The following is a 5,109-nucleotide window of genomic DNA, read 5'->3' as shown; positions in this document are numbered from 1 at the left end:
CCTTCAGGGATTTCCTGATGATGTTGACACTTTCTTTGAGATTGATTTTGATTCGAGATTTTAAGAATGTATGCAGGAATTGGAGGGTGTTGATGATACCCTCTTATCTGAGGTCTAGAGCATCCAACCACCTTTGGAGCCCCTTGGACCCCTATCCACCTCCATTCCTAAACCCTCTATTATTGAGCCCCCCACATTAGAGTTGAAAGCATTGCCCTCCAACCTCAAGTATGCCTTCCTAGGGCAAGATGACACTCTCCTTGTAATTATTGCTTCTAATTTGACTTCTATACAGGAAGAAGAGTTGATTAAGCTTCTGAAAAAACATTAGGAAGCCATAGGTTGGACCATGTCAGACCTCAAAGGTATTAGCCCCTCCATTATTCACATCATATTCATCTGATGGAGACTTCCAAAACTTCTAGGGAACCCTAAAAGAGGGCTAATACTATCATGAAAGAGGCAATTAAGAAAGAGATCCTAAAGTGCTTGGATCATGGCATACTTTATCCTAATTTTGATAGCCAATGGGTGAGTCCTGTTCATGTTGTGCCAAAGAAAGGAGGAGTCACTGTAGTTGAGAATGCTAATAATGAACTGATTCCAACTCGTATTCAAATGGGATGGAGAGTGTCCATTGACTACAAAAAATTGAATGCGATAACTTGGAAGGACCACTTCCCCTTGCCTTTTATTGATCAGATATTAGAGAGACTAGATGACCATGAATATTATTATTTTCTTGGTGGATATGCAGGCTATAATCAGATCCGTATTGTTTTGGAGGACTAACATAAGACCACATTCACATGCCCTTATGGAACCTTTGCTTACCGGCGTATGCCTTTTGGGCTTTGCAATGCCCCTGCTACATTCCAAAGGTGCATGATGAATATCTTTTTTGATATGGTAGAGCACTTCTTAGAGGTATTTATGGATGATTTTTCTATTCACGACTCTACCTTTTCTAATTGCTTGCATCATCTTTCTTTGGTTCTCAAAAGATGTATAGAAAAGAACTTGGTCTTGAATTGAGAGAAGTGCCACTTCATGGTGAAGCAAGGCATAGTTCTTGGTCACATTGTGTTTAAAGATGGGATTCAGGTTGATAGATCTAAGGTGGACCTCATTGTTAATTTATCACCACCCAAGAGTGTGAAGGACATTAGATCTTTTCTTAGTCATACAGGTTTTTATAGAAGGTTCATCAAGGACTTTAGCAAGATAGCTAGACCTCTCACTTCCCTTTTGGCAAAGGACTGCCCATTTGATTTTTTCCCTGAGTGTCAAGAGAGTTTAGAGCAATTAAAAAGAGCATTAACCTCAGCCCCCATTATTCAAGCTCCAAATTGGACAGTTCCATTTGAGCTTATGTTTGATGCATCTAATTTTGCTATAGGGGCTATTCTTGGGCAAAAAATCAACAAATTACCCCATGTGATTTATTATGCAAGTAGGACTCTTCATGATGTACAGCTTAATTATACCACCACTGAGAAAGAATTTTTAGCTATTGTGTTTGCATTAGAGAAGTTTAGGCCCTACTTGATTGGATCACTTGTGATTGTTTATACTGACCATGCAGCTATCAAATATCTTGTGCAGAAGAAAGATGCTAAGTCTCACCTCATTAGGTGGGTCCTCTTATTGCAGAAATTTGATCTTGAAATTAGGGATAAGAAAGGCACTGAAAATTTGGTTACAGACCATCTATACCAGCTGCCTAATTCCTTGACTGTTGATTCTCCAGTCAACGAGAACTTTCCTGATGAGTTTCTGATGGTAGTGTTTAGTGAACCTTGGTTTGCAGACATTGTCAATTATCTGATTACGGGTGTGGCACCTGCACATTGGTACACCCAAGATAAGAATCGTTTCTTTTCACAGGTAAAATATTTCTTTTGGGATGATCCTTATCTCTTTAAGACTTGTTCAGATCAAGTAATCCAAAGGTGTGTTCCTGATCATGAACAACAATCTGTCTTATCTTTTTGTCATGATTAGGCTTGTGGAGGCCACTTTGGGCCCAATAAGATAGCGGCCAAGGTTTTATAGCATAGATTTTATTGGCCTACTCTTTTTAGAGACGCTTTTACTTATTGCAAGGCGTGTCCTTCATGCCAATCTTTAGGGCATCTCACCAGGAGAAATATGATGCCCCTCAACCCAATTCTGGTGGTTGAGGTATTTGATGTATGGGGTATAGATTTCATTGGGCCTTTCCCTAATTCTTTTGGTAACCTGTACATATTACTTGATGTGGACTATGTGTCCAAATGGATTGAGGTAGTTGCTTGTAAGACCAATGACCACAAGGTGGTTGTGAAATTCCTAAAGGAGAACATCTTCTCCCGTTTTGGTACTCCCCGTGCTATCATTAGCGATCAGGGTAAGCACTTTTGCAATTGGCCCTTTGAGGCCCTCATGAGAAAATATGGTGTCATTCACAAGTTGGCCACACCCTACCATCCCCAGACTAGTGGCCAGGTTGAGGTTTCAAATCAGAAGATAAAGCAAATTCTTGAGAAAACCATAAACCCAAATCGCAAGGATTGGTCTAATAGATTGGTAGATGCATTGTGGACCCATAGGACCGCTTTCAAGACCGATCTTGGTCAATCTCTGTACCATTTGGTGTATGAAAAGGCATGTCACTTACCTATTAAGCTTGAGCACAAAATCTTTTGGGCTATTAAAAGACTTAACTTTGATCTACCCACTGCAAGTGCCCATAGGAAACTCCAACTATCTGAGTTGGAAGAGCTTAGAAATGAGGCATTATGAGAATGCCCGGATTTACAAGGCAAAAACCAAGGCTTTCCATGATAGGCACATTTTGAAAAAAATTTTTGAGGTAGGTCAGAAAGTTTTGTTGTACAATTCTCATTTGCACATCTTTCCGGGTAAGTTGGCGCAAGATGGGATGGCCCCTATATTATTCAGACTGTTTATCCTCATGGGGCTATTGAAGTGGCCAATCAAGGTACAGGTGCTACTTTTAAGGTAAATGGCCAACATTTGAAGCCATACATTGAGATGCCCATTCTAAGTGTGGAAGAGGTCATGGATCTCCATGAGCCTCTTTACCTTGAAGACTGATCTCCTGGTATGTATCTCCTCCCTTGTCCTTATTCTTTCTTTTTTGCATGCATTAAGGACATTGCATGAATTAAGTGTGGGGGGTATTGGGCTTAATTGGTGAATTTTGATTGTGGTGGTAGTTTGGTTTTGTGCATACATTTCTTTGATTGCGAAGCGAGAGAAAGAGGGAATTAGTTGCCTTAGCATGTGAAATAATAAAGAATCCCTTTTCAAGGACGGTAATTGGTTTGCATCCGATGAGAGGGACTGAATTGGAAAATATGAGCGTTGTTTCATTTGATGGCTAGATTCCTCCATGTGTTTTATGGACCCTTTGATCTTTTGGCTAGTAGTCGAGACCAATTTATTTGTGGCAAGGCAAGGCATGAAAGTGAAAGTGAAAGTGAAAAAAAAAAAGAGAAACAAGAAAGGAAAGTGGAATTCCTTAGGACTAGACAGGGCATTGTTGCCTCAGGAAGCAGGGTGACTTGTTCAAAATTCCTTGGGAGGAAACTCAAAAAAACTCTTGCATCAATGTCTCAAAGTCTTTATGGATATATGCAAAAAGCGAAGCTACCAAGTATTTGGGTGTTTGGTGTATGCTCCACCATGTCATTCAGAGAATAGTAGTGGAGCAGAAATAGAGTTTACTGTTGTGAAAGAAAGGTGTTTTTTTGCCTTAATGCCTAAAAAGAAAGTATGGTCAAAAATACTCAAAGCCTAAGTCTGTGGTTCCATCGATGCTATTAGTGGTTTACCTGAAGGTGAGTAGTGTTCAAAAAATATGAGGAGATCCCTTGAACTTGATGCATGCTTGTTACTTGAATTGATGTGGGGTGATAAAATTCAAGTGTGGGGGAACCTTTAGCTCCTTCATCTTTAGTTGAAAAATTTTGGAGATTGTGTGCACTTTCCTACTTATGCCATGATTAAAACTTGCAACATTCTTTCTTTTTATTGAATTTTGGGTGTATATTCACTGCAAACACCCACGAGACACAACTCGTCCACTAGGGGTAACCTAGAGGTTTAAAGGCTTGTTGCACATGCTAAGTACAACCGTGATTCCTACAAAAGTGAGTTAGGATTTCTGTATTTTAGGATAATTTTTGTTTTGTTTACTTGAGGACAAGTAACGTTCAAGTGTGGGGGAATCTGATGAGCACATTTATGTGTGAAATCTTAGGGCCATAAAACATGCATTTTTATACTTGAAACGGAGCTACTCGAGGTTTTTGTTTGTGTTTTTAGGTTTTAGGTGAATTCTTGTGAAAATAGATCAAATGATGCTAAGGAGCCATTATTAAGCTGTTTAGTGGTGTTTGGCAGTAGTCGAAAGCATCCAGGAGTTGAGAAAATCAAGTTTGGATTGAGCACTGAAAGAATCACGCCGATTAGTCAAATTAGAACGTAATTACAGTGGGTTCCTTAGCATAATTTTGAGGTGTTAATAGCATGGATGCATAGCCCATCAAGTCAGATTCGCAACGGTTCAAACGGCACTTGATTCTGAGTTGAAACGAAGAAGTTATCTTTTCTGTTAGCTAAAAGATTCCATTTGGAAGGCTTTGGAGCAGTCCAACTTCGACTAGAGATATCTTGGGCTCCCGAACTCCAAATTGGACAAAACTTGGGTCTATTTTGGGTGATTTTCACAAGAAATGCAACAGTGAGGTCTATATAAGCATCCCATGCTCCCCTTTTTTTTGAAGGACAGAATGGGTATTTTATTTATTCTTGAGTGGAATCCTAGTCTTCACTCTCTCTCTCCTCCAACTTTCCAATGGTACTTTAGGGATTTTACTTTGGGTAGATTTCTTTGGAGAAGATTCTCTCATCCTTGAAAGGTTGAAAAGTCAAAGATGTCTTGATCTCATTGCTTGGAGAAGACATCTACACAGAAAATGAAGCACAAGAATAGAATTAGAAAGTCACTTTTTGAAAAATAAAAGGTTTATGTAGCTAAGATTTTTTATCTCTCCCTCTTTCTATTTTTCTCTTTTTTCTTGGGGATCAAGCTATGTAAAG

Source organism: Telopea speciosissima, chromosome 11, assembly GCF_018873765.1.
Source record: "Telopea speciosissima isolate NSW1024214 ecotype Mountain lineage chromosome 11, Tspe_v1, whole genome shotgun sequence".
NCBI classification, from domain to species: Eukaryota; Viridiplantae; Streptophyta; class Magnoliopsida; order Proteales; family Proteaceae; genus Telopea; species Telopea speciosissima.
This window is presented reverse-complemented; position numbering follows the sequence as displayed.